Below are 19,426 nucleotides of genomic sequence, written 5' to 3'. Positions count from 1 at the left end.
CTAATGACAAACCTCTTTTTTTTTTTTCCTTTTTTTTTTTTTTTTTTTGTGGTACGTGGACCTCTCACTGTTGTGGCCTCTCCCGTTGTGGAGCACAGGCTCCGGACGCACAGGCTCAGCGGCCATAGCTCACGGGCCCAGCCGCTCCGCGGCATGTGGGATCTTCCCAGACCGGGGCACGAACACGTGTCCCCTGCATCGGCAGGCGGACTCTCAACCACTGCGCCACCAGGGAAGCCCCAAACCTCTTTTTAAGAAGGTGAAAAAGAAGGGATTGTTACAAAGATGAGTGTGCTCTTTGAGTATCATCTTTGGAAGACATGGGACCTGAATGTGAATCAGGTTTCACTTTGTTTTTGTTGTACTTACCCAATGAAAGATATCTCTTGTGCTCTATTCTGCCAAAAATAGGTACTGAGAACTTAAGAGGAAAGAATTTGCTTTAAAAAGGAGAAGTAAATGTTCTGTTTTTATGAATGACTTCTGTACAGAATTTTTGTTTCCAAAGGGAAAATACTTGTTCCCTCCTCCTCCTCGTGACCTTGAGCGGGAGTGAGTGTCTTTTTCCACCTTTTTCATAGATGCTGCTGGATTTTGGCACCCTGTTTTCTCAGCACCCCTACCAGGGACCCTGGTTTTCACTGCTTCACCAAATAGGACCAGTGTTAAGCGGGGACACTGAGAAACATCCCAAGGCCGGGTGGGAAGTAGGGAGGGCAGGACTTTTCCTTCCAGGCTCATGCCCAGCAGGTGGGGAAGGGAAGGTTTGCCCCCCTGATGGAAAGAAGAGGTTTGTGTTTATCTTTGATGCAAATGCCACACTCCCTGCTCTGTAAAGGCAGCTGGCAGCTTCTTGGGAGAAGAACGTGCTTGTCTGTTCTCTGGCATCAAGTTTCCTGCAGCTGCTCTGAGGGAGAGTCAAGTGGGCTGCAGAACTGTCTCCCCCATAAAACCAGGCATCTTGTTGGAGAAGAGATGTTCCATGTTGTCACCGTGGAATCTGAGATGAGCACAGAGCTCCTGCCCACACGTGACTGTCCTGCCATTCTATTGTTGGCATATGTTCTGTGAAGGAGATTGGTCAGTCCTATTAATGTACGAAAATTCACTTTGGAACATTTTCACAGTGATTTCTTATTGAAGCCAAGAAATGGTGCATGCCCCAAAGGAACCATTAGGTGCTGCCTTAGGATAGATACTCAGCTTTGCACATGAAAGGAGGCATCTCTGAGAAAGTGGCCCCAGGGACAGTGTGAAGGACTGGAGAGGAAACATCAACTGGGCTCCATGAGGGTGGGCAGCGAGCTTGCTAAATAAGCTCACTTATTATGAAAATAGAAGGGAAAATTGTGGTAGTCTAAAAATGAGGTGATGCTTTAGTTTGGATTTAGGGTTTGGGTACTTATTTTGAAATACGAATGATTGTGATGTTCAGCAGAATCAAACTCTATTTTACCAAGTATTGAAACGACAGTATGAATGCCCAACTCTGAATAGTTGAGAAGTTCAACTTCCTGGTTTTGCCATATTCGTTTCACTTTTTTTTTTTTAACCCTCCCATCTCATGCCGGGAATAAAACATTTATTTTAAGCAGAGCTGCATTTTTGACTCACAAATGGAGTGGACAGTGAAAATGATAGGACAGAATTCAGATAAAGGTTCTGCCAAGTCACAGGCTTTTAGACATTGGGGGAACAAGAACTAGAATATAGGGATGATCTCAGCGAAAGGCCTTCATCCTGAGAGTAAAAGGCTCTGTGGCTCTGATGGTGTCCTCTGTACAGGAGACCAGTGCAGGTAGTTGAAGTTAGGGAGCTAGTTGTTTATCTTAACTCACCAATGCCCTACACATCTGACGCATCTGACGCATTAGCATTTGACACAGTCAGCTTTGCTAAGAGAGTGACCAGGGAGGTGAAAGCCCAGGAAAAGGTGTCTTCTTCTCTCAGGTCAGCTACAAGCAACAGGGACTACCTGGATGGGCTCAGCCCAGTCATACTGGGGCAGGAGTCCTCTAGAGGGCTGAGCCCTGGGCCTTTGAGGCATATCGATCTCCGGAGAGAATGAGAAGTCATTCAGGTCCAGGCCCAGGTACTTAGGCGGGTGACCCAGCCAGGTAATAGTATTTTGAGTCCAAAATGAGATGGGGCAATAAGTCATCAGACAGAGTTTTTGGTTGACATATTATTAATAACTGAGGACAGTCCCAGATCAGAAGTTCAAAAAATGTCCTAGGCAATGATGACATCGTTGGAATCAATATATAGTAATTTAAGTTCATGTACGTTTGTCAAAGTTTAGTCGTGCTACTTTATAGCTACTAGCGTCATTTAAAAAGAAAACCCTAGTCTCAGGTTACCTCATTTAAGCACAAATAAACAGGAAAACTGTCCCCCCAAAGTTGCGGGGTTATGTGATTTTCAGAACTTTTCCTTTTTTCAGAGTTGAGTGTCTTTTCCTTTAAAAGAGACAAAGGAAGGAAAAGGCTATTTTATTCCCGGAGAAGAAATGTCACACTTTCCTCCCTAAAGAGAGAAAACCCTGCAGTCCCCAACCACCTCAACACTAATTTGGCTCTTTGGGTCTTTATTGGAGGGAGGTGGACAATGCCAATGAGAAGATTATTAGCCTCTTCTTTTTATATTGTTGGTAAAGAGTGCTGCGCTTATTTAACAGATGCTGTTCCTTCAGGGGGCCCCACTATAGCAAATGTAATGATAAATAAGGGGTGATGATAAATGGCAGTGACATGCTCTCTCGGTGTCAGAGAGACAGTAGGGCATAGTGGGGACTGTGGCAAATGGACACCCTCTGTCCCACCTACAGGGAGCAGCCAGTCCAGTCAGTTGTGACCATGCAGTGTTTCCTGATTGTCCCGTTTTTCAAGAGAACCTGAGAATCTGGACGTTTACATGGAAGATTCTGATTCTTTTTTTCGTATTGACAACTAAATTAAAAACAAAATTTTAAATCTAATTCAGGCCCAACGGGACAGATGGGTGGACCTGATTTGGCCCAGTAGCTCTCAGTTTGCCCTCCCTACTTATAAGATTGGAAAAGAAAGGCATCCATGGTAATTACAGATGTCTGGTGCCACCAGAAAATGCTCTTACTGAATGCAGCTGGGAGCTAGATTGCTTTTTTTACCCATTGCTCCCCTAAAGAAATTTGATATGATTGTGAATATATTTGAAATCTTTTGATTGCTTCTTCACACTTCATGATGTCTTAAGAAAAAGACAAGCCAGTTGTCTATTTCAGAATCAGATTTGTGTTCTCCCAATTTAAAAAATATGACACTTGGAGCAATTTCACTTAAACTCCACAACCTGAAGGACCTTATTTATAGTTTTAGCTCTTGGCTTAATCACTGTTATAGATGATGTGTAATTCTGAGCTTAAGCCAAGACCTAATAAGGAAAGCAGGCATTGTGAAGGTAGGGCAAGGAATCCTGAGTGTCCACTAGAGCCAGGTATGCTTTGTCTTCTGTTTTAAATCATCTGTGAATTGATCTGTTTTGGAGGTGTGCAACTGTATACGGAGATATCAGTTAGGAGTCCTTATGGGTGTTGGGTCATCCTTACTATATCACCTCCTTTCCAGGGTCAGGGTGAAAATAAAAGGAAGTCTGATTGTAAGCCAATAGCTTTGATTCCGATTTCAGAGCTTTGTGGGTGAGAGAAAGTTTGAATTATCTGGCATGTACCCCCCTGGTGTCAGACAGGCTGTGCATGAATTATTTCAGACATGTGGCTGTGGATGGGATTCTGGATTTTCAGTGAAGGAGAGTCTGTAACCTACCCTGCTGATCAGATAGTTCTTTGTACATCTTCCTTATAGAAATTCAAACCAGCCTTTCTTTGTTCAGCATGTAGTGGGAAAAGAACAGCTGGTCACCTTCCGTGTATTTGAAAACCACAGTGAAGTCATCACTCTGGTGTTTTTATTTCAGTGATAAATAATCCCACCCCTACTCATTCCTCACAGCTCTTGTTTTCCAAGGGCTTAATAATTTTCACTGCTCTTTTGTTTCTCAGCTTCACACTCAGTTTAGTTGCCCAAATAGAAGGTGGTGCCTTATTCACATTGGTGCCTTGTGAAGGCCAAGCTCAGGATGGGGATTAACAGAGACATTCTTATGTACCCTGCTTCTCTTACTACTTAAAAATACAAAGGCACTTTTAAAAAATGGTATATCACCTGAATTCATTTTGTGAGTTGATTACCACAATGTTTTTTTTTGGCAATAGTCTTCTATCATATATGGGTTTTTTTCCCCTCTTGTGTTTAAACACTTGGTGCTTATTCCTGATGTGTCTGATGTCATTCCTGAGCTTCTTCAAGATACTCTTCAAGACCAGCTCTTACCTTCTGAGTGGCAACCACCCCTCACTTCCACTTTTGGATTCTATTTTTATGTATCTCTAGGCATTACTTTTAATTCACGACTCACAGTATTATTAACTGGTGCAGACTTCAGTTTAGCCACAGGTGAAATAGCAGTTGCTAAGGGCTAATTTGCTAAGAGGTTGAGTGAGGACCTCTTGGGAATTTTGGTCAGTTGTCTTCCCTCCTGCTCTTCAGCTCCTCTCCAAAATTCAGTGAGGACCACAGACTCCTCAAAGAGCTTTTCCATTTCTAAAGGGCTGGAGCCATAGCTCTGAACTGACTAAGCACTGTGGTTTGCACAAGCAGAAGTCTGACAAAAGCAAACCATTATGACTGCATATGTGATGATTTATCAAAGACAATTTCAGTTGAGAAGATTCAAAGAAGCTATCTTCTGTTTGTATGTGACATAGACAAAGTTGGCTGCTCCAGTCATTAGACGAAAAGTTACAATTGGATGATGCTAATGTGTAATCGTATGTTATTTTTAACAAGCGTCTTTTTTCTGTCTTAAGAAAAAAATGTAGTGAGTTTGGAGAGAGCAAAAACTTTTGTAAAAACCAAATGTATTCATTTAGAGAGTAGGTAACTTCTGTTTTCACTGTTGGTTTGTTTTGTTTTGTTTTTCACTGCAGAAGCTCCCTGCTACTATGTTCTGGGGGGAAAGCCTGTGGAACAGTGGTTATTGCCATTGTCTTTGTTTCATCTTTAAGTTTCTGTTTTGTGAGGTTTGGTGGAGTAGTGAGCACTGACTGGCAGACTGTAGCAGTATGCTATATTTTTACATTGAAAATGTTATCATCTTATTTGATTTGTACATAACTCTGTAAATAGTAGACCACAGCTGACATTTGTAAAATGTTTTTGTACTGTAGAATTTCTGAATCAAATAAAATGTTTTAAGATTGTGGTGGCTCATTTTTCTAGATCATGTTTCCTATTTCCTGAATAGCTGGGATTCCTAGCACAATTTTCTGTGGGCTCTCCTTCTGAGAAGGAGAGAGATTATGCAGGGTGAGGAGGCCAGGGTGGCTGGTCTGTCTTGTACTTTAGAGAAAGTGAACCTGCTGCCCTTGACCCTTTACCTCCCCCTCCATTGGGCAGGTGCCTGTTGTCTCCATGGCGTCTGGAGCAGGGACAGGGATACTTACCTCAAGGAGACATTTGACTCTTAGAACAATGGACTTTCTTTGCAGAAATTTGAAAAGAAGTTGATGGACACTGAAATTTGGGAGCCACAAATTTCCTGTCATTCAGAAAGAAGAAGGTGCCTGTTCATTCTTCCGACAGAAGTTCTCTCATCTCCTGTGCGCCCAATGCTCTGTAAGTTAAATTCTTGGTGTACATCAACTTTGGGGTCTCATTTTTGAGATTCTGAGGCCCAAAATTGGGTAGCTTTGCCGAGGGCACAGAGAAGAAGTCAGCAGCACTGGGATTCATACGTCTGATTGAATCATCCTTTACTCCTAATCAATGGGCTGTACCATTTCTCAACATAATGTATAAGGAGAAGAACGAACCTTGAGTAGCAAGTTACAGTGAATTGGTTTCCTCCTCAATCCAAATGTTGAGAGTAAATCTGGTTTAGAGGTTAAGCAGATGGATCTAAAAGGACTCCATTGGAAGAATCTCATTAGATACTGCAGTAAGTGAATTCCTCTTTTCTGTTAGTGGGGAAAAATAATCCTCTATGGATAGCACAAGAAGCCCTACTTTTTACCATGGTATTAGAAAGCAGAGTCCATTTTTACAGCTGTTTAGGGTTCTTAAAATTGCCAACATTTCTGGGACCTCACCACTGGTTTTATTCACTTTGTTTTAGAAATGCAAACTCTAGGGGTAGCAAAGACCAGCTTCCCCTTGCAGGCTTTAGTTAGAAAACATTTTTAATTTTGGTTTAGTTGAATAAGAGACTACAGGCAATAAGCTAAGGAGGTGGATGAGGAGGGAGACATAAATTATATCTTCACTGTCTTAGGCATAGTGAGTCCTTAATAAATATTTGTTTTCTACCCCTACCCCCAGCATACCCTGTCCTTTCTGTCTACAGGACAGGAACAGAATCAGAAGTGGTCCAAGAATAGGATAGATAGAGGATGCAATGGAGGGAGGGAGGGATACAAACACGGGGTAAGGCCTTTTGCAATGATATAAAATTTAAATCTCGTCTTTGAGATTAAGGAAAAATAATGCAAGATCAGTGGGCTTGGCTCCCTGGCCTCTTTTCTGGAGGGGTTTTACACCATCTTTCACATTTATAGGTGATAAAATCTTTGACAATATTTACTGTATTTGAGAGCCTAAAGAGTGTACTGGGGACACAGTAATGAGTAAGATATACATGATCCTTGCCGTCTTGACTCCACCTCTTTATAAGTATGGAACTGTGGGCAAATCACCTAATTGCTCTGAGTCTCAGTTTTTTCATCTGTAAGATGGGACTAATACCCACCACACTGGGTTATTGTGAAGCTTAAATGAGCTGGGGGGTCTATAAAGCACCCATGGCCATGCTTGGCAAGTGCTAGACACATGGTAAATAGTGGCTATTATTCATTTTGTGGAAGAGCAGGTCTTGGACTATTTGGGGGCCATATGGATATGGGTGGGAGACAATTCCCTGTTGATGGGAGCTTCAGCCCAGGGATTTTGTCAAGTGCGAAGTTAAATCATCTCTTTCCCCTAAGAGAAGAGGGTGGGTCTGCATCTGACTGTTTTGGGAGGAAGGGATGGGGCTTGGGGAGGGGGAGGGCCTCCTAGCAAAATTAAAGGCAGGAACCCTGGGCGTCTTAATAGTTGACTGTACAGAGCCTGTGACAGTTGACTGTACATAGCCTGTGACAGTTGACTGTGTACTCAGATCTGCTAATGTCCCATTTACCAGGCTCTATTTTCCCTAGTCATCTTTCAGCCCCTATAGAGACAGACATTTTTCTGAACTTCCTGCTTCAAGGTCCCTGTGCCAGATGACCACGCCCTGCTCTGGATGTGAACAAAAGCAGGGATTGTTTCTCTAACTGACTATCAATTCGTGCTCAGGGGAATTTTCCAAGTTTTAGAAGCTGGAGGGGGGCAGAGATAAAGTAATGGTCCTCCAGGATGAGGATGGCTCTTCCTGGTCTTTCCTGCTCTTGCTGGTCAGAAACATTCCAGGGAGTGGGCAGATGTCAGCTTCCAGACAAACCATAGACGTTTCCCACCAGGCCAGGCAAGGCCAGGCCAGGGAGAACTCAGAGCAAAGAGAGGCCAAAGCATGCCTGGTGACAGAATGCAAATACAAGCAGGTCGTGCCTTTGGTTAGTGTACCTGAAGTTTGATGTACTTGAAAATCCTGCACACGTGTGTATAAACGTGCATTATTATTGGCAAGATTTTTTAAATCGTGATTAAAGCAGGGCTTTAATCTCAGTTAGCTGAGATTAATTAGATCTCAGTTGGCTACTTTCTGCGTGACCTTGCGTGGGTCACTTGACCTGATTAGGACTTAGTTTCCACATCTGGGAAGTAAGTAATCTCAGTACCTAATCAGGTTGATGTGAGGCTTGAATGTGAATCCAAGTAGAGTTCTGGGCACAGAGCCCAGTACACAGTGAGCACCCCTGCCTTTGGGGATGTGGTCACCTGGGGCAGGTTAAGAGTTTACAGTTATAAAGTGTGATCCCCTAAATGTCTCCCTCAGCCCTGGTCTAGGTAGTAGATTGGCTAGGTGATGGGAGTGGAGCTCCTGTCTCCTGGAGTACTCAGTTCTGCAGGGCAATGGGCTGTGACCCTCACAGGAGATGGCTACTTGATCAGCTGTCACTCCCTGCTTGAAACTGCCAATAGCCCTGGAGGTAAACCGCAAAGTTATTACCTAGCCCCTTGCCAACCTCTTTTCTCTGTGTGTGTCTTTCTTCTCTATAGCCATAGCAGAATTTGAAATTCCTTACTCCTGTAGTCCTGCCATGGGTCATTTTCCCCAGGCTATTTCTTCTGCCTGTTTCTTCTCCTTCTCTAGGTCTCCAGCCCTCCTTTGCAGTCAAATCTTCCTTGACCACTGTCCACCCTAGTCCAGGTCCTGGCACATGCCTTCCGGAACAGCTCCTGTGATTATGTGCCAGACCCTCTTGCTCAACTAGTACGACTGCTCCTTGAGGGCAAGCTGTGCCCCTTGCCTAAGCCTTCCACCTAGGTTGGACTTGGATTCTACTTCTTTAACCAGCTTGGGACCCCAGCCCTACCACTGATCAGTCACTGGGGCAAGTCACCTCATCTCCCCAGTCCTCAGTTTCCTCATCTGTCAAATGGGGGTAAAAATGCACCTGCCTTATGGGGTGGTTGTGAGGATAAAGCAGATGGAGCCTTTATACTCTCAGCCTTGCCTCTCAGGTTTTCTTCTAACCCAGATTATGAGAGCAGAAAGGACTTGCTTTCAAAGAAGTCTTTTATTAGCTGCTAGCAGAGCATTGCTTAGGTCTGAAAAATGAGATCAACACCTTAATCCTTTCACAGGTGTCACCATCCCCTGGGGAAGAAGGCTATAGATAGTGTTGCTTCATCAAATGGATGCTCCACACCTTTCAAAAGCAAAAGAAAAAAAAAAAAAAGGAGAGGGGTGGCATCTGTACATTGCTACGGGCAGAAGAGTTTAATGTCCCTTCTGGTAATTCCACTTTTAGCATTTTTTTCTTTAGGAAATAACCAGAAATGTGCATCAAAGTTAATTGTGCATAGATTTTTTACCACCAAGCATTATTTCTGATACTGAGGAATGAGGAACAAACCAAGTACCATTTGGGACTGATGATAAGAAGAGGCACATTCATACCACAGACCAACAGCACATTCATACAACAGACCAGGCGGCTCTTAACAATCATGCTGTAGAAGAATATTTTATGACAAGGGAAAGGCTGGGTGGTGTGATTGTGGTTGGGTTTTATCTTATTCTTTATACTTCTCTCAGCATTGTTATATGAGTGGTATTATGTCATCAGAGGGGTTTAAATGTATGACCTTACACAACAACGAGTGTTAAAGGTACCCAGTGGGCACTCGATGGCCCATTGCTGTTGTCCTTGCCCTTGGTCGTGCCTTCTCAAGAGATTGCTTTCCCCAACTGTGCTGCCTGGTGCCTTGTCCCAGCCCCTCACCATGGCTTTCCTGCTTGTCATCAGTTATAGCTCATCACTCCCTCATCCATGTGGGGACCCCGGTAGACACCTCAGCTTTCCCAATTGATGACTCAGTGAGGTGACAGCTCTGGTCCTATTCTACCCTCTCTTGCAGAGTTAGGGGAGATGGAGCTGAATTCAAGAATGGGCACTCATGAACTGTTTCAAGGAGAAAAGGTGGCTGGTCATCAGTGTCTTCTGGCCTCTCCACCAGTTTCCAAACTCCATGGATAGTGACCCACATTTCATGCCTATTTCCTCTACACTCCCCACCAAAGGACTCCCTTTAGATGTATCATCTCTTCCTCCAACAGTCTCCTAACTTGAGCCCAAGAACCAAGTCCTCCCCACCCTCCCCCTTGCATGAGTGGGGTGGGGGGATGGTACACTGCATATAAACCCTTGTGGGATTACATTGATTTGTTTCTAGTCCACATATCCTTGCAGATCTGTTCTAATTTCCAGAAACCCTGAATTGTAAAACAGAGGAAATAGAGGAGTTTGCCCCTAGTAATAATAAAAATGCATGTTGCCTTTGCTGTGTCCAGCAGACTTTCACCCACTACATCCATTCCTCACTCAGCGGCTGGTGCAAACCCATCAGCTCTGCCTGAAACTTTCAATGGTAAAGGTTTAGTGTCTCATCTTGGCCACCAAGGCCCCTCCAGCCTTGTTCTCCCCGCCGCCTGCCCCTCTCCATGGACTTCCAGAAGGGTGCCCTGTGCTCTCCCACCTCTGGGCTTCCAGGTCCCCTGTTCTCTCCAACCCAGATCCCACAGGAAGCCTCTCTATGCTCGAATCAGGGCCAGCACTTCCCTCGTGTGTCTCTGACCACATGCTGCTCCCTAAGCTGCCCAGTGATGGGTCTGACTGTACCCACATCAGCTGTGAGCTCCGTGGGGTCAGGGACTATGTCTATCTTGTACAGAGTCACTGCTGTTCTCCACAGTCTGGCATATCGTGTGGCATGTAGCAGACGCTCAAATCATTAAATGGAGTCTAATGGAAATATAACTTTTATCTCTGACAAGGTTGCCTGGGTAGAATAGCAGGTGTCGACTTGTGGGTTGGAAGTGCCTGCCGAGCTCTGGGTTGCTGAGGGAGTGGAAGCCCTTTATTATTATTTAATAAACGTGGCTGGCTGTAGTAAGGGATCTTCCGTGGTGTGGAGAAGGGAGAATAACAAAAGGGTTTGGGAGATCTGGATATAGGTTTTGCCCTTGGAAGTGGGAGTACTGGGGAGGGTGTGTGATCCTTGAACAGGAAAGGGATGGATCATGAGGCACTGGGTTTGGGATCAAGGTGTAGTGGAATGAAGTTGCAGCTGTTGGATCCGGCCCCAAAGGTGGGCTGTGGGCTAGGAAGAGGCCACCCAGCACTATGAGTGCCTGCAAGGAGAGACAGGGGTTTCAAGGAAGAAAGTCTCACCTGCACCAGAGCAAGGTCTGAACAACTCATGCTGGTCACAGGGGCCTGGGCTGGGAGACTTACATGCCAGCGGCTGCTGCCAGGACACGTCCCTCACAGGAAGCCCTCGACATCCCGCCTCTTCCTGTGAGGTGGAGTGAGGGGGTGGGGGTTAGAGCTCACCCCATGGAGAGAGTTGAGGAGGTCCACTCAGAGCCTGGTCCATTCACTTACTGGAGGGTACGCCTACTGAGAGCCTTAGCCCTTGAGCTGATGCTCTCTCCTCTTATCCGGGGTCTGGCTTCACTTTCACATTTCTAAGCTTCAGTTCCTGAGAAGTGGGCCCCTACAACCCCTACACCTCACAAGGCTGTTGTGAACGTTAAAGTAGATCAAGCACCTAAAATGCACACCTGGCACGTGAAAACAATTGATGAATTTTTTATTTTTATGATGACGGTTTATACTTTCATAAAAGCCCGTAACTAGTGTGCAGGGCATTTTTTATTCTTGATTTTATGGGGTTCTGAGGACTGTAGGAGTTATCTGTTGAATGAAAGAATGAATGAATACAGAAAATACTTTTAGTATTTAGACTGCCATGTTTATTTCAGCACGGAAGACCCAGGCCACAGCTGGCTGCTATCTTTTCAAGCTCAGCGTCTGCCCACAAGCTGGCGTTTCCTGAGAACCTGCTGGGCGCGCGAGGATTCGTCCTCAATCTCACCCCCACAGTCGAGGAAAGTGAGGCTTGGGCAGGACCCGACACGCCCAAGGTCAGCCTGGTAGGCGGGGCTGGGGCTCCTAGCGCAGGCTCCGGCTTGCCCGCCAGGGCAGCCCCTGGGGGGTCGCCACGGTCCTCTCCCGCTCGGATACCGGTCCCGCGAGCCACCCCGGGGGAAGCGGGAGCGGGAGGCTGTGCACCCTTTCCCCGACCCGGTAAATTCTCTCCGAACTAGGCGTTGGGGGCTGTCCCGGGGGCCAGATCTCCCCTCCCTTCCTAGCCTTCCGCGGGACGCCGGCAGGACACGGGGAAGGGAGTGCTGAGCAGCGGCCTAGCCTGACTGCGTCCGGGTATCCTCGCCCCGCCCCGCCCCGCCCCGGGGAACCGCCCCCGTAGCCTCCGCTGCCATCATCGTAGCTGTGGTTCGCTCCTGCAGACTCGCCGGTCGAGCCCGTGCTGGGCGCCGAGGTGAGTGTGGGCGGCTGGCCTGGAGCCCCGCTGCTCTGGTAGACCTTCGGAGCGGGACACTTTCCCCGGCTGGCTCCTCTCTACCTTCACCCACCGTGCCGGAGCGGGACCCCACCCCCACCTCCAAGTCGTCCCCGCTCTATCCCTGTGCCCGCAGCGGGCGATGTGCGCTCTCTGGCTCCGGGCACCCTGAGCGCGGCTTAGGTAGGCGGTGCCACCACCAGCCTGGAGCGGCTGCCGCTCGCGCCGGAGACCCTGACTTAGGTCCTCTTGTAACTCTTGGGCGAAAGTTCCCGAGGTGCCACCTGTCTTGGGGCGCAGCCGCTTTTCCTCGGGGTGGCTTCCTTTCGGGCGCTGCTGGTTGGGGCTCGGAGGGCTGCGGTCATTTCGCGGCTGGGAGCCCGGCTTTGGGCGCGCGGGGCGGTGGCCGCGGTTTTTGGCCCACCCGAGCCGTAGTGCTCGCGGCTGCGTCTTTAAAACTGCGCGGCCAGAGGATCCCGAGATAGAGGCGGGGGAGGCGGACACCAAAGAGTTAAGGTGAACTTCGGTCCCTCGTAGTCAGAGACAGGTGAGTTTTCTGAATGTGGTAGTTCCTACCTGGTCAGGTTCCCTGGGGCTTTGCCACGGGGAAGAGCCGCGCTTGCACTATCAGCGGCCTCATCGTGGGCTTGAACGTTTCTGAAACAGAGCGGCTTGTTCCTCGAGGGCTCTTGCTCCATTTAATGCCTGAAGCAGGCTTGCTTCCAGCGCTGGGGGAGGGTGCGAGAACTGCCAAACAGTAGTCGTTAGCTGTCGTGGATGAACGAGCAGAAACACTACCCAGGTGTTACCACTTTCTATCCTGGGGTGTGGAAGAGGAGTTTTGCTATGTCTGCGTCTTAGCTGTGTAGTCTTGGGCAAGTTACTTCACCTGTCCGTATCTCAGTTTCCCCACCTGTAAAGTGGAGATGATAATAGTACAAACCTTAGAGGGTTGTGTAAGATTAAAGTTTTAATGTAGTGCCCCGTACAAGGTAAATTCTACCTTGGTTAGCTCTTCTTCTTGTTATTATTTTGGGTGACGTCTAATGGGGCATCCCAGTGAGGATGGGGCTCCCCAGTGAGGTAGGTGGGCAGGCTTTTGGCACTTCCCCTTCCCCTGCTAATGACCTGAATTATTTACACAGTAGCCTCCGTGTCCCCTTCAGCCTAGAAATACTTGGACTTTGTAGTAACACTTCTTATGGTTAACCAGCCTTGTGCAAAATGTATCTCAGAATGTGAGATTAGAGATGACCTTTGTCAAGGACACTCCTGGAAAATGGGGTCTTGGACCTTCTCTGGAGGCTCTGGGGTGTTATTGGATGTTTCCCTCGCTGGGGTGGAGTGGATAAGGTTTCACCAGAATTCCTTCAGGCCTTGGTCCCCCTGATAGGCTGACATCCTCTAATCTCTGAGAATGTGGGAGTTTATTTAGGGGTACGAGGGCCTGATCTTGTCTCCTCCCTTCCATTTAGTCACCTCTAACAGATTGTCCCTTCCATCAGTGGAGTGTCTCTGGGCCACACCAGTTTATTTTTTTCTTCTGGCAGTGGTAACCACAGACAGGCATTCTGAACCTGCGGCTCTTCTGAAATATACGCGAGATGCTTGGAGCACAGGTGTACATTTTTCCAGAGGGTTCTCTTTTCATCATATTCTGCAAAAGGTCCGCACCCCACAAGTGTGGGCCCTGAACCGCTGGTGGGAAGATGCAAGTTCTTGCTCCCTATACAGGGCAGGCCCAAGTTTATATGGAGTTGAGATGTCAACATTAACCTCTGCCCCTGTAGGTGGAGGTGCACACATGTTCCTTTGTGCCCTTGCTCAGGGCACACCTTCCAGTGGAAAATTCAGGTCTGCCTTGACTTGAGAAAATCTGATAAAGAAGTCATTTGGGGAAAGAAGGCAGGCGGTGGGGTTAGGAACTGTTGGCCTATGGTGGGACCTTTAGGATGGGATGCGGTTCATGAGAATTTGAACTCAGTGTGTCAGGAGACTTCTCAGGGCCTTTGCACGTGCTCTTCCTTCTGCTGTGCACACTGTTCCACCACTTCTTCTCATGTCTGGCACTTTCTTGCCCTATAGCTCAGATGTCTCCTCTGTAGAGAAGGTTCCCCTGACCACTCAGTCCAAAGCAGCCCCGCAGTTTCTGTCACATTCCCGCATTGTATTTTACTCATGGTGCTTACCTGAAATGGTCTTACTCATGTATCTGTTTATGGGTTTATTGTCTTCACCCAGAAGAATGTAGAATCCAAGAGGGTAGATGTGTTGCCCTGGTCACTGCTGAGCTCTGGCCCCTAGCAACAGTAGGTGCTCAGTAGATGTCCCTGAGTGACGGAACGAATGAGTATCTGCTGAGAGAAGCAAGGCGAGTCTGGAGAGGTTTAAGAGTAGTGAAATGCAAAGGAACTGGCCATTAGTCAGCAGCGCCAGGCTACAGTGACCTTTGAGGTCACATAGTTTAACCTGCAGTTTAAACCACCTCCACAACACCTCTTCCTAGTTATTGCTTAACCTGGGCTTGAATCCTCCAGTGAGAGGGAACTCGTTGCTTCCAGAGAGAGCCCATTCTTGTGGAGGAAAGATGTGGTGTGCAGAGAACCAGATATAGTCCCTGTACCCGCTCTTATGAGGATGAGATGTGGCCTCCAGGCTTCTGCATGCTACTGCTCCAGTTTTTCTGGTCTGTGTTGCATCCTGATCCTTTCATCCATCACCATCCATCCCAGAAAGCTGCCTTTACTTCTCTGCCATCACCAAGGTTCCTGAGCCCCTGACCAAAACTCAGTGTGCTACTGAGTCGTATGTCATCTGAGGGGGCCTGAGGCAAAGAGGCACCAAAGAAAACTGCAGTAGCTTAGAAACTTTCGAGGCCAAGATCTGTATTGTTCAGGCTCCTGTAACTCATTGGGCAGCAGGGATGGGTGACAATGGGGTGTGGAGCTCTGTTTCTTTCACTCTTTTGTTCTTTCCCTGGATTTTTTCAATTCATTTCTTAATTGGTTTATTAATTGTGTAACTAGGATCCCACATGCCACAAGGCGCGGCCAAAAAAAAAAAAAAGTATTCATCCTTGGACCCATTATCTTCATGGTTTGTATAAATATTGCCTGATTCATATCACCTCACATATACAAGTTGAAACTTGAGTGAAAACGAAATGTTTTCATATATGATTCTAACTTATTGAGTCAGTTTCTGCGTGGGAGGTCACCATTGTGGGGAGTGGAGCCGGGTCCACTGTGGAGAGGTTTGGTGGCAAGCTTTGCTTTTTTCATGTGCCTTAGCCACTTAGCTCAGCTCAAGAACCACTTCTGGAGGGAGGGCTCTGGCCTGGCCACACAGCAGTCAAGGAAACCAGCAGCGTTCCTCCCTTGAGGAGTTCACATCCCAGTGATGGAGATGGACAGCAGACAACTAGACCTATAATATAATGTCAGGGAGTGTGATCAGTGTGATGAAGGAGATGAAGCTGGGGAAAGGGATCCAGAGTGGCTGGGATGGAGGCAGGGTTGGTTTAGGTTAGGGAAGGTCTCTCTGAGGAAGCAGCATTTGAGCAGAAACCCAGTTGAAAGAGGGAGCAGCCATGTGGGTGTCTTGGGGAAGACCATTCTATGCATATAAAACCCAAGGTTGTGGTCAAGCCCCTGGTGTGGCCAGTCAGCTCTTGAGCCCTGGACATGGTCTGTCTCCCTGGCGAAGGGAGAGGGGAAGCGAGCCGTGTGGGCAGAAGCTCCCCCACCTTCTCCCCAAATCCTAGCAGGTGACTGGAGTAAGAGCTCAGCACTGTGTGCTCTCCTGGCTGACCGGGATGCTCGTGCCTTCCTTACTAGAGGGCGGGACCTGGAGTGATGATGTTCCTGAAATTGCTGCCTTGACAACTGAGCGTGAGCCTAGGGGGCTTGATGCAAGATTCTCATTGGTTATAGCAGTGTGTGTGTGTGTGTGTGTGTGTGTGTGTGTGTGTGTGTGTGTGTGTTGGAATATACTGTGGAAAAGGAACTGACATAGCAGAGCCTTCAGTAAATGACAGTTGATCTGAATGGCTGTGCCTTGGGCTGCTGAGCTCAGCACCAAGATCTTCATATTATCTCTGCAACTGTCCTGTGTCACGGACCCTCTTAGTGAACCCATTTTTCGGAACTCATTTTTCACACCCAATTGTTGTGTGGAGTGATGAATAACTTGCCAACTGTTTGTTTTCTTGGGCCTCTTGTCAGGTGTATTGGGAGAGATGAAGGTGAGGAGGATCTTCTCTGAAGATTTATTCAGTGATTTAAAGAAAGATGGGTGTTTTATTTATTTTTAATTAATTAATTAATTTATTTTTGGCTACGTTGGGTCTTCGTTGCTGCACGCGGGCCTTCTCTAGTTGCGGTGAGCGGGGGATACTCTTCATTGCGGTGTGCAGGCTTCTCATTGTGGTGGCTTCTCTTGTTGCGGAGCATGGGCTCTAGGCTCATGGGCTTCAGTAGTTGTGGCTCACAGGCTCAGTAGTTGTGGCTCGTGGGCTCTAGAGCGCAGGCTCAGTAGTTGCGGCACACGGGCTTAGTTGCTCTGCGGCATGTGGGATCTTCCCGGACCAGGGATCGAACCTGTGTCCCCTGCATTGGCAGGCAGATTCTTAAGTACTGTGCCACCAGGGAAGTCCCAAGATGGGTGTTTTATATATCTTAGATAGGTCTCTCTTTTGTACACATCCCTGTGGAATGTCAGCTCTGGGAGGCAAAGGCTGCTCCTGGCCAAATGCTCAGTCCCTGGCTCAGTGAGGGTTTGTTGCGATGTTAGGTGGATGCCCCAGGGTTTCTGGTGGCCGTGGAACAGCAAGGCTGGAGGAGGTCATTGCCTTCATTTCCCAGGTGTCTCCTAACTTTTCCAAGGTGGAAAAGTTTTCCAAAATCAGGGCAGAACTAGACATGGGGCCCAAGTCAAAACCAGAATGCTCCAGAAAGAGAGGCTGGGGCCCGTGGCCAGAGTTGGAGGATAAAGGAGGCAGCTTGGTGTCTTGCCTGGCTCAGCCAGCTAAAGACCAAGCTAGTTATTTAACAGTTCAACTTGGTTCCTTGTCCCAACACCTCACCTCCACTTCCAGCCAGCATATGGTAAATTTATGGATCTGGATTTGCTGTTCCTGCCAATAGAACCCCAAGCCCTGAATTCATCTCCAGTTCTGAGCTCAGTAATATTTCCTGGAAGCTGGAGCAGCACACTGACCGGCTTTGAGGCAAATAGAAATTGTAGAGATGGCATTTGGGGTCCTGTGTTCCAGTCTCCACTCGAGCATTTTCAGTGGAGTGACCTTGGACAAGATGCCTAACCTCTCCAAGCCTGTTTGCTCATCTGTAAAGGGGGGTGGTGCTTGCCTGTGCCTCACAGTTCTGCTCTGAGGATGAAATGAGAAGATATTTGCAAAGTGCTTACCCCCGTCACAGCCTGCATGCGGGAGGGGCTGTCCAGGGTTGTCATCTGGTGACTAAGGATTGACCCAGGTCACTCCATCACTGCTTTGTGCTCCTAACAGGAGAGGTGTGCTCAGACACATTGGAAGTTCTTCATTCAGATTTGGAGGTTTCACTGGCGTGGGTGTTATTCTTTTTGGAGATGATCTTATTAGGAGCCAAATCTGGATAATGGAGTTGGGGGTCAGTTTATGGTGAGACAGAGGCCAGATTGAACCACTGCCGAGATCTCTTGCCCAACCACAGCCCCCCATCCTCTCCCAGCAGTCTCCCCAGCCCCCAGCCTACAGTGGCCATCCCATGTCCCCATAGCCCTCCGTCGCTGAGGGGCATATGACACCTTGGAACTTGGCTGCTTCAACTCACCGTTCCTACTCATCTTTACCACACCACATCCCAAGTCACCCTCTGCCTCCTGTAACAGAGCTGAACTGACATCCCCCAAATACCCCAGAAGCTTTTCCACTTTCATATCTTTGCTCCTGCTGTTCCCACTACTTGGAATGCTCTCGCTTTTGTCCACTTTCACAGATTCCTGCACTGCCCACTCCAGTGGCCTCTTCCCTCTTTCCTTCCCTTTTGGCTAGAAAAAGAAATGCTCTTTTGCATAGGAAACTGATTATTTCTTAATACACAGAAATGCAAACAAATCAGAAGTTGTAGAGTAAAAAATGAAATTCCACCTCCCTCATCCCAGGCTTGCATCCAGAAAGAACATTTATGATCAGCTGGCTGTGTATTTCTCTTACATTCTTACGTACAGATGTGTGTACCTGTGTATATCTTTAAAAACCAACATAATTGCTCATTTTTTATCTATTCTTCTCTAGCCTTTTTTTTTTTTTCTTCATTTAGCCATATGTACAAGAGCACTTTCTCTGTCCATATGCTGTCTTCTTTTTACCTGCCCTGGCTCTCCCCTTCCCCAGGGAAGAGTGTACAAATTTGTATGGAAATAGGTTTTCATTTCTCTTGGGTACATACCCAGCAGTGGAATTGCAGGTCGGATGGTAACTCAATGTTTAACATTTTGAGGAATTTTTTCCGTAGTGGCTGTACCATTCTGCAATCCCACCAGTGGTATATGAGGGTTCCAATTACTCCACATCTTCAGCAGCACTTGTCACTGTCCATCTTTTTGCTTATTGCCATTCTAGTGCGTGTGAAATGGTATCTCATTGTGGTTTTGGTTTTCATTTCCCTAATGGTTAGTGGTGTTAAATATCTTTTTTTAACTTTATTTTTTAGAGCAGTTTGGGTTTATAATAAAACTGAGAGGAAGGTACAGAGATTTCTCCTATACTCCCTGCTCACACACATGCATAGCCTCCACCATTATCAACAGCACTCACCAAAATGGTACATCTGTCACCGAGGATGAACCGGCATTGGCACATCATAATCATCTAAATTCTATAGTTTACCTAATGGCTCACTCTTGGTATTCTACTCTCAGTGGGTTTGGATAAATGTACAACGACATATATCCTTCATTATAATATCATACAGAGTATTTCACTACCCTAAAAATCCTCTGTGCTCTACCTGTGCATACCTTCCTTCACCCTCCACCATAACCACTGATCTTTTTCCTGTCTCCACAGTTTTGCCTTTTCCAGAATGTCATGTAGTTAGAATCAGACAGTGTGTAGCCTTCTCATTTTGGTTTCTTTCGCTTAGTAATATGCAGTTAAGGTTCCCCATGTCTTTTCATGGCTTGATAAAACATTTTTTAGCACTGAATGATATTCCATTGTCTGGGTATATCACAGTTTATTTTTCCATTCACCTACTGAAGGA

General features: G+C 47.0%; 1 protein-coding gene across 2 annotated transcripts in view; it reads left to right on the top strand.

Annotated features, from left to right (window-relative positions):
* The first annotated feature begins 12,083 nt into the window (after positions 1 to 12,083).
* The window catches only part of ARHGEF3 (Rho guanine nucleotide exchange factor 3), a 311,369-nt gene continuing 304,026 nt past the window's right edge, over positions 12,084 to 19,426 (top strand). The window contains exon 1 of one of the 2 annotated variants that reach the window (XM_024746368.1): positions 12,084 to 12,143. The gene's annotated coding sequence lies outside the window, so the exon portion shown is untranslated. Of the gene's footprint in view, positions 12,144 to 15,184; positions 15,261 to 19,426 lie in introns of those variants that run through there. The other variant, XM_024746369.1, reaches the window with a different exon arrangement.

This window comes from Neophocaena asiaeorientalis, unplaced genomic scaffold (genome assembly GCF_003031525.2).
Source record: "Neophocaena asiaeorientalis asiaeorientalis breed wild unplaced genomic scaffold, Neophocaena_asiaeorientalis_V1.1 scaffold251, whole genome shotgun sequence".
Taxonomy (NCBI): domain Eukaryota; kingdom Metazoa; phylum Chordata; class Mammalia; order Artiodactyla; family Phocoenidae; genus Neophocaena; species Neophocaena asiaeorientalis.
Note: the sequence above shows the minus strand (reverse complement) of the source record. Positions and strands in the feature narration are given on the sequence as shown.